This window comes from Pleurodeles waltl, chromosome 12 (assembly GCF_031143425.1).
Source record: "Pleurodeles waltl isolate 20211129_DDA chromosome 12, aPleWal1.hap1.20221129, whole genome shotgun sequence".
NCBI lineage: Eukaryota > Metazoa > Chordata > Amphibia > Caudata > Salamandridae > Pleurodeles > Pleurodeles waltl.
Genome location: NC_090451.1, coordinates 650,565,995 through 650,576,911, shown reverse-complemented (window position 1 = coordinate 650,576,911; position 10,917 = coordinate 650,565,995).

Genomic DNA, 10,917 nt, shown 5'->3' with positions numbered 1-10,917 from the left:
ATTCTGATCCATTTTCAATTTTCATCCGCAGGGAATGTTATGAGTATTTTACCTGTACGAGTCCTGCTCCTAAAACAGGATTTTCATCACTCTGTTGTGAAAGTAGATTTGTAGAGTGTGTCATTGTCCAAGAATTATGGTTAGAGATGTAGACCACCTACCAATGACCAACCAATTCGCCTTTTTGAAAACACTATATGGTCTATTAGATTTTGAGAAAAAGCCTGGAAGCAGATGTGATACTTCTCCGACTATTTTGCAACAAAAATGAATATCTGCTTCACCTGAATGAGACTCCATCAAAGCATTGTTTTTCTATCTCCTCCAAACTTTATACCCTAGCCTTCCACAGCACATGCCCGTATATTATGCAATATTTATGATGACATAGGGAAGGTTGTGTTCATGTTGGCTACAGAGCTATGTTGTCCTTAACACCACCCGGCCAGGGATCCAACTCATCAGTTAGCTGATTTCCTTAGTTCCACTGGGATCTTGTCCGACTGGGATCTTTTCCCACAAAAGCAGTTCTGCAGCCAAAGATGACTTTGTAGATCCCTATCCCAATGCAACCGCCCAACTTATCGTGCTGGATATTTATTGGTTCCAAAAAAGTGACTAAGATAATACCTGGAAATCTTCATTGGGCCTGACCGATTATCTTAACCAGTAATGATTGTTTACTAGGCAGAATCACTTGATCACTTTGCCCCACCCATCTTGTTTCCCATCTGACAACCCACTTAAACCAAGGACTTTGAGTATTGTGACCTCCCTAGAGAACTAGTGGCGGAGGGTCTTTACTTAGTCCAGAATTTACTTTTTCATGACCTTATAATATTCTCAGATTTGAAGACTGGGCCTGGCCACCCTATTCAATCCAGGTGTCAGCACTCGCTGAGCAGTACTGATCTTGCTGCTTGACAACATTTGAACATGTTTTTGTGTTTGTTTTTAACATAATTTTTATTTTTTGTAATTAAATGTTGTTCTTTTACCTACACTTCGAATGGTCTTGGGTTTATTTTTCCTTCACTTGCTTTTTCCTAGTTTGCAACCCAGAAAGCTCACATTTTTTTTAACGGGATTGCCTTTTGGACATGTCAAGTTTCCTAAGGACAGAGCGGTATATCAGCCAGTGTTTATAGGAGAACTATAGCCTCTCTCCATAGCAGAATAACAATGTATTTTCCTACTGTGGGAATCCTAGTTCACAAGAAGGTGGCGGATTTTGGCTGTCGAAAACATTTGTGTTAATGTGAGAATTTGTGTTCAGTTAGTGTGCTTTGTGAATTGTTTTGGCTAATTCCCACATGAACTCCGACTTGCTCGCTCTTACACACCGGGTTACAACTGCAGATACATTGTTACATAAAATGTTTGCAGCAGTTTGCCTGGCACCTTTGTGACCTTCAACATGGACTGTGAACCAACTTGTAGTATGATACATGGGACACAGACTGTTTGAGTAAATTGCAAAGAATTCACAATCCATTTAAGGGCCACCAGTAAACACTATGGGACAGATGTACTAACATTTGGAATTGTGATTTCCTAATTGTGATTCTTCCCAAATTGGAAATAGGTAATCTCAATTCCTAATGCATGAAACTTTTTATTTTAATTTAGCGATTCCAAGGGGGTCGCAAATCGACCTACCTCGTGAATATTAAAGAGTAGGTTGCTATTTGCAACCCAATAGAAATCTGAGCCATCATAGGGATGGAGCCTGCTGGGGTCCGCAGAACACCATGTCTACGGTTATTTTTTGATAAAGCAATCTCTTGTTTTTTTTTTTTTAATGCAACCCATTTTCTGTAAAGGAAAAAGGGATATGTTCAAATATATATATATATATATATATATAAAGACTAGGCAGTGGTTCCTGATTTGGTATTTGGAAAAGCTGCCCTAAATATGCCCCTAGCAAATATTGAATCGCAAATGCAAATTGTGATTCAGTTACAAGTTACCAAATTGCATTGTCTTTTGTAGATTTGAAAAATAATTTTTGGGGTCACATACGGCCCGATTCGAAGGACTGCAAAAATGCTTTGTACATCTTTTAATAGGTACTTCTGGTGCCTAATAATTAGGCACTAGAATTCGAAATAACTTTTTGGTGTTTTTGATTTTCATCATTTGAGCAACCACAATTTACACATTAAATTAAGACCTACTGGGGAGGAGATGTGGCTGAAGACCCAGAGCTGCCGGCTTAGAAGCGAACAAACAGGTTTGAGTCCTGGCGTTGGCTCAACATCCTGTTTTCAGTTTTTGTAATGGACTCAGCAGAATTGATCACTTGTTTCCTCGATGCTCGGGGCAGAAGGCGATGAGGGGGGGCTTGGGGTACTGTTGAGAAGAACTGAGGGGAGTTCATCTTTGACCATTTTGTGATATCCAAAGAGTTATCAAATCTTAAAGAATAAAAGAAATGTGTGCTATATTAAAAGCCAGAAATTCTGATTTTTGTTTAACACAGAAATTATGTTAATCCTCCCTCCTCCAGCTATGGGTGCATATATAATACATTTTGTGGCTGTGCTTGGTGGCGAGATAACTGCAGGTAGTATGAATAGTCTCTCCTGACCATTTCTGAGATGCCGTTTAAATAGTTCTGTGGGGTAGTTCATATCCCTGTGACGCATGTGCCGATCTTGCCTGGCTACTGTGGTGTAGAAGCGTTCTGTTTAACGTTTAAGCCCAGTATGGGTAATGCAGTGACGCATGCAGCTCTACCCCATCATCTCCTATTCCAAGACGTGGAGACGTGGAACATAATATTGAGAGGAAATGTCGCATGTGGTAAATGGCACGCCCTGAGGTATTTACCAGGTGTAATGTCACCTTGCAAAATATCAGTGAATCTGGGCCTCAAGCCCTCATATTGAGTGGCTAAGCCTTTGCATGGTTCATGCATCGCACAAGACGATGCAAGGCAATGCCAAGGCTTAAGTAAGATTTGCAAAGCTAATGAGGAGCTATTTGTGCAGCCTTGCTTCATTTTGTAAAGAAATGTAACGCAACGTAGAAGCTTGTGCTGCATTGTATTACATTTCATATTGATAGTTGTTCCATGAGTGGAGCATGGACATTGCCAAGCATCTCCCCCATGGAATTTGACACAATTCCAGATTTACTGAAATCAGCAAACTTCGGATTGAGCTAGAAAGGTACTTCACACTAACCATTGCGTAACAAGGATAAATACACTTATTTCTTTTCTTACTTTCTCTTTCCAAGCGTGATGCATTCTGCATTGCACATAGAAAGAAGAAATTGCCTCTTAGGATTGTTTTGTGCAGGAAGGTATCACTTCCCGCACAAACACAATCCTGTCCGTAACACAGACAACCATGCATTATGGTGCAAGCCTGCATTGGTGATAGACAGTCTCCAGTGTGCCAGTTCAAGAAGAGAACTGAAGAGCATTGTTTTGCATGAACTTTTAGAAAACATGCCCCTACATGTTTTAAGAAGTAGATGACATCAACAGCATAAATCTCTGACAATGAAGGCTGATTTGACATGACAAACTTTGCACAAATGCTGTGCATTTTGCTCTAAAGTACACACTGGCACTAAGCCATACCTGGCGGATGAGCCCCAATAAAGACAAAACCGGTCCTAGGTGGCTTGTGATTTGGTTCAGGGAGAACGTCGCTTGACCATTGGAGCAGGGTCGGGACTGATTTGCATATGATTAGGTCCAAACTGAGGTTGCAGGATGGGCGAAAAACAATGGAAGGGAATGTGGCCACACGTGATTGCCAGTGGCTGAGATTAATTTGAGCATTAATTCCATCACTCTGTTTTTAATGCCCTCAGCAGGACAGGTATGACCACACATGGGCTCCGTACTCACTGTGCCACTGGAATAAAGCTACACCAATAAGGGCAAAACGGGTCCTAGGATGGTTGTGTTACAATTGAGGGAAGACCTGGCCTAGAAGTTTGGAATGAGCTGTTCTCACTGCAGCAGAGTCAAGACTGATTTGCATACACCGACTTCAAGGTGCAAAAAGATTTGCATAAATGAAGAAAATATTGAATTGTTGTACAGGAGATCAGTGCAAGTATTTTCTTAGCAATGGTCCAGTGTTCCGTAACCTGGCCCCGGGATTCCTTCCCCATTGTTGGGCAGATCTGGTCTGGCAGGCTTGGGCTACCTCCACAACAGGTAGGCACCCCGGGGTCATAGGGGCTGAGAAAGACTGTTAGCAATGCGAAAAATGCGAGCGAAAGTTGAGGACTGGCGCGTGAGTCACCCCAGCAGGGCCACCCGGATGTGTGCCCACAGCACGTGCATTGTTCCCTATCTGCGGGGTGATAGCGCTGTGGGAAAAGCCACAGAACTGGCAGGCAGCGTGTGAACAACCCAGGGACCGGCAATATTTTAACAATCCCCGCCCGATTCTGACACGCTATTTCCATAATATCTGCGGTAATGACTCTCCCTCGCTTGTCCTCTCGTTGTGCCTTTCCTGTTCGGCTCCGGTGTCGTCTACCACATGCCCTGGTCACTCCCTTGGCAGCCACAGCTTTTCTCTCGTTCATTCCCTCTCTCTCGCCCTCTCTGACTCCACCCACTGGTGATTTCCTTCACCATTAACCCTCGCCTTGTTTGTCCCTCTGTTGCCACCTTCTTTTCAGCTTATCCCATCTTCCTCCCAGATGTCACTCTAATTCCCTCTCCCGTGTCCAGTCTTTTGCTCTTCTCTCGCGGTGTTTTCTCTCTCACGCGTTTCCTCTATCTAGTTAGTCCTTTCTTTCTTTCACTGACACCCTCTCCTCTGTTCCTCTCTCTTTCACTGGGGGTTCCTTTGCATCGCTCCACATCTCCCGTTTACTTGTGTTCTTCCTCTCTCTCCCTCGCTATTATCTTACCAAAGCCTCCATTTTCCTCCCCCGTCCTCTTTATTTAGCCATCTTTATGAATTCCAGGCAATCCAATTCAACAAGATACCTTTAATGCCATTACATTTCATAATTCTTTATTAGCATGCTGTGGATGCTGAAAAATAACAAGCATTTGCAATGCAACGTGTCGCGCGTTTGCTCATGTTATAGCTGATAGCGTTGTAAACTCCTAACCCGACTTTTCACCTATCGGCAAAAGTGCATTTATGTACGTAACACGAAAAAGTGCAATTACCTGTGTAAAGTGCTCGTCTTCTGCCAAGCGAAATTGCGCTAGGAAAATAGAGAAAAAGTAGTCCACGAGCCGGACAGAAAACAGCGAGCCTCACATGTTCTCTGTACTTGGTCGATGCGCTCGAGGAGGGCTAGCCACCGGAAAAGGCATGACGTATGCATGCCTTCGACTAGTGCAAAGGCCGCCCCCGCAGGGGGCATAGAGGGCCACCGTCTTAACGGCCACCTTGGCCCGAAGGGACCGGTTAAACCGGTTTGGGGAGGGCGCGCCCCAGCGAAGGGCCGACGCACCCTCTACCCCCTTTGGTTGCCAACAGGTAAGGGGGGGTCAAATACAACTCAACCAATAGTGGGGGGGTTTGCGGTTTTCAAACCCCCCAATAGAAACATCGCAAACTGTGTATGGGGGGGGTCACAGGCGATACATTTGAGGGCGAGCGTCCCGCATGGTCCCCAAATCAGGATCATCTTGATCGGGACAACGCGCTCGACAAACAGATCGGCGTTTCACCCACCTTTTGGGATCCAAGGACTCTGGAGCCCCTCGACCTGCATGGAGCCAAGCCTTCACGGAGACACCGGTGGACTTCGCCTGCGTCTCGTGATCCGGCCTCCAAAACACCCGGTAAGCACTTTGGCTGCTAAAGTCCTTGCCGCAAAACTCTCGGAAAGAGCCGGCGGCCCTTTCCCTGCACCGGCGGCGACGTTGTTATTGCCTCGGGGGACCGCGCATTAGCGCGACGCGACCCCGGGCATGCTGTCGGCGAGATCCGGGCAGCGGGGACCCAGGAAGGAACCGGCAACCCCTTTTCTGTGCGCCGGTGATCGCGTGTTGGCTGCCTCGACCTCACCGCAAACTCCAAAAGAGCCGGCAGCCCTTCCATACACCGGCGGCGGCATTGTTGCCTCGGGGGACCGCGCGTTGGCGCGACATGACCCCGGGCACCTCAATCAGCGAGAGCCGGGCGTCGGAGACCCCGGCAACTCTCTCCTTCGGCCGGCGACCTCGCCCACCTGCCTCAACGTCCACGCGGCCGACGGTGGTGTTGCTGCTCAGGGGACCACGCATTGCGCGTGACCCCGTGCGAGCCTGTATTGCCTGGCTGAGGTGGCATCCTTCCCTTTGTGCGGGCGCAGCCGCGCATTACGCGACTCGGGAAGAACCCAGCCACGTGGTGCACGAGGGAGTTCCCTCTCACCAGGCGGCTCCAGGAGACCGCACATCGGCGCGACGCGGCTCATTGAAACGGGCTTCCCTTGTTTAGCCCGCACAACAAACTTTTCTCGGGCTGCTCCAGGGGACCCAGCAACAGCGCGACGTGACCCTGCAAGAGCGCCCCCTCCCCGGTGCGCAGTGAAAATAACACAACCTCAGGGCGGGGGAAAACAGACCAACACGACTTTGGAGCTGGGGAAAGCAGATCCCCAGAAACTAGTTAGCCGGCTGGGATTGACGTTTTTAGCAATTGCTGCTCCGGGGGACCGTGCAACGGCGCGACGCGACCCCGTCTAGAGCAAAGTAGAACAAATTTTAGCGAACTAGTGCACAACATAGAAACATTGCTGGTTGAAAAGACAGTGCCACAGGGAAACCGTTACATAATGGAGGAAGACCAGGTAGTCGAGCAGCAAGACAACTTGGAGAGGATGATCGCACACATGAGGGCAGAGGCACTGAAGCGAGGCAAAGATTGGCTGCGCGCTAAGATGGAGGACAAGAGCATTGAAGCTACAGAGCACGAAGAGGAAACCACAGTGGCTGCAAGCTTGACAGACAAAGCAGGTGTTACAGAGCGAGCCTCGCTCCCACCACAGAAGCCTGGTAGGCGGCAGAGAACAGATGGGAAGCAAACAAGAAAACCAACCAAGAAGGCGAATGTCGTGATCCAGAACACCGAGGGCGAGACAGCAGTGACACCAGAGGCCAGCAGACCGAGAGCGCCTGCAGAGGGTGAGCATATAAGTGCAATAATAAAATAATGTTTTAAATCACTTGCGCCACTGCTGTTGCGGGGTGATGGGGCGGGGCCAGCCACAGAGGGGATCCAACCCATAGACAAACAATCAAGCACCCCAACAATTGCCATGGAGCACCCCCCCCCCCCCCCCCAAGCGACCCCCTAATGGCGTGGGGCACAACAATAAAGGGAGGAAACCCAACACTCAATGCGGGTAACCCACCAGAAACATACACAAGACCTTCCCTGAGCCCCCCCTCCATGACAACCAGAGCGGCAGGCCTTGCAACAGCCATCCCACTCACAGTTAAAGAAAGGATATGGCGGAAGGAATTTATAGACATTTTCACATTGCTAAAAATCCAGCTAGAGGGTTTAGACCTTACCGTATGTGACAAGAAGGAAGATGACAGAAGGGAAAGGAAGAGAGCTAGGAAAGAGAGGAACTTTGAGAACTGGCTAGACGCATTTAGAATAATGGCCTGCGTCACAGTAGAAAAATTCCCACACAGCGCAGCTGACCTTTGGCTTTATGAATCCAAAATACACAAAGCACACCGCCAATTCCCGGGGAATGCCTGGCTAGAGTATGATAAAAGCTTTAGATTAAAAATGCAGGCCCACCCAGAAATGGAGTGGAACCAAGAGGATGTATCCAGCTACATCCACAAAATGATGGTCGCAAGAGAAGTTAGCTCATGGGCGGGCAGAGGGGACCAGCTCTTTTGGAACGGCCACAGCAAGGGGAAGCACGAGAAATATAAAACACCTTATAGACACAAAACATGGCACAGCGCGAAATCACAAGGCGACAAGGGACCACAGGCCATATGTTGGAAATTCGACACAGACGAGTGTCTCCGCTTGCGGGGGAGAACACCCAGCGTCAACTTGTAGGAAAAACAGGCACAATTCAGACAGGAAAGATAAGAAAAAGAAACAGTAGCATTCACCCCCCCCTCCAGCCTAAAGACCAACCAATTGAATTTCAAATTGGCCAAATCGCCAATCATTACAAACACTCTGAGGAAGCTAGCCAAGCATACCATAATAAGCAAGACGCAATCACACTAGTGAGAGGTTTTGAGGAAGGTTTCATAATCCCAGTGAAGGGACAGATAGCCGGGGGGACCCCAAAGAATTTGAAATCAGCCTCAGAACACCCACAGGTAATCCAGCAAAAAAATCAACAAAGAATTGAAGCTGGGTCGCATCGAAGGACCACTCCACTCCCCCCTACCTACAGACTTAATCATCTCACCACTAGGGGCAGTACCAAATAAGGAACCTGGCCAATTCAGATTAATACATCATCTTTCATACCCAGAAGGCACATCAGTAAATGATAGAAACCCAGAAGAAGCGTGCACGGTGGGGTATGCCACACTGGATGGGCAAACTTAATTTCGCAACCAGAGTGATCCCAGCAGGCAGGGTGTTCGCCAGGCGGCTAAGCAGGTTGACAGCAGGGCTGCGCAAGAAACATCACCACGTAAGACTAGGAAGAGGGGTCAAAAGAGACCTCTTCATGTGGTACTCTTTTCTGGAGGAATTTAATTGCCGGCTCATCTGGAGAGAGGGCTGGATAGCAGCGAGGGAGATCTCACTGTTCACCGACGCCGCAGGGGGTTGCCGTTTTGGGGCCATCCTTGGTAGGGAATGGTGCGCCTGCAGATGGCCGCACAGGTGGCTGGAACTAGGGATCACCAGGAATATCACTTTCCTAGAACTATTCCCCATCGTGGTAGCCTTGACAATATGGAAATCTCAGTTACAAACCTTAAAAATATCCTTATGGTCCGATAACTTAGGCGTGGTCATGGCCATAAACAAAGGGTCCGCATCATGCCCCAACACGCTGAGGTTACTAAGGCGGCTAGTTTACATCCAGTTAAAAAACAACCTGGACATCAGGCCCAGACACGTAGATGGCACAAAGAACTCACGGTCGGACGCCCTTTCTCGTTCCCAGATGGACAGATTCAGAAAACTCGCTCCAGAAGCAAGCCACAGGATGACACCCTTCCCAGTAGAGCTATGGGACCTGGCAGAACAGACCTGTCCATATTAGTACAGAGCGCCTTCACGCCAGAGACACAGCGATATGACAAGTATACCAGGGTCTTCATGGACATTGGGAGCTTACAGTCATTAACCGACCCAGCAGCAACCAGGCTGGCAGCAGAACAGTTCATTATGTGGGCTTTTAAACAGGGTAAACAAAGTCCTGGGCGCAGGCACACCTGGCGGTGGTGGCCCACTACTCAAAGCTACAAATGGGCACTGACCCCACTGCCTCGCATTACATCAAAACAGCAATGAAAGGCTGGAAACGCCTAGAGGGGCGCAAAAAAGACACCAGACACCCCATCGATTTTAACAAACCAACCCGGTTAATAGATTCCCTTCAACTCATAGCTGAGAGCCGGTACGAACAACTAGTTTTCAGAGCAGCCTTCACCACAGCTTTCTTTGGGGCATTCAGAGTGGGTGAGCTGGTGGCATCAGCCAAGAATTCAGGGGGCAACTCCTGCTTGCAGATAGGGGACTGCCAGTTAGAACCAGACGAGGTACGCTTAACACCTAGACGATCCAAAACAGATCAACTGGGCCAGGGCACTAACATTATGCTAAAATGCATAAGCCAGCCAAAGTATTGTCCCGTGTGCAGCATAGGAGAGTATTTGCAGGTACGCCCTACCGGGCCAGGCCCCCTGTTCAAGCATGCCAACGGGGATCACCTGAGCAGATTCCAATTCACTGCAGTCATGCGGAAGGCACTAGGGAGGGGAGGTTTTCTCCCAGCAGAGTTCAGTTCCCATTCATTTCGCATCGGGGCAGCCACCACAGCCGCCGCTCTAGGGTTAGAAGCAAAAGCAATCAAAACAGTTGGCAGATGGCGGTCCAGTGCTTACAAGGGATACATTCGCCCTCACCTATTGTGACGGTATCTTGTCAGTTCAGTGACAGGAGCACCCCCCAAGCTCACATGGATTATAGGGCACTCATTCATATCTAGGCTTCAAACATGGTGGAAGAAAAACAAAAAGTTGAACGCAAGGGACAGACCCGCAACCACGATCCGATGGTGGGGTTTTCCAGGCATGAAATGGGCACAGCTCCAACCGACCATGGAAAAAATATTAGACTCCTCGCAAGAACACCCGGATATAATAATCATGCACCTGGGGGGCAACGATTTGATCACGCTGGGAAGAAAGGCACTCCTCAACAACATTAAGGAGGTACTATGGAGCCTTACTAGGCGGCTGGGGAAAACCACCATCATCTGGTCAGAGCTAATCCCCAGGACCACATGGCATGGGGCAACATCGGAAAAGGCAGTGGATAACTCCAGGAGGAAGCTGAACATCGCGGTTGCAAAGTACTGCAGATACAATGGTTGGGAAAGTATCCGCCATGGCTTGATCCACCCCAGGCGACCAGAGCTCCCTGCGCCGGACAGCGTACATTTGTCAGAAGAAGGGATGGGCATCTTCTGGTCCAATCTAGCAGCAAGCATGGTGTAAAAAAAAAAAAAAAAAAGGGGGGCTGCTCCAAGGAGGGGAGCTACCAGGAGAAGTGAGTCTCACTGGCAGTGTGGCAGAAGACAGATAAGGTTTTACCAAAAAACACACCTAGTAAGGGGGTGTGCGAACAAAAACCACACACCTTGGGATGCCTCACGGCAGGGTGTAAGGTGGCAAAGTAAGGGGACTAAGCGGAACACAGCACTCGCAGCCCAGACCCGTCAAGTTGGATGGCAGGGCATAGAACACGCCAGGTAGCGAGTTGGGCCTAA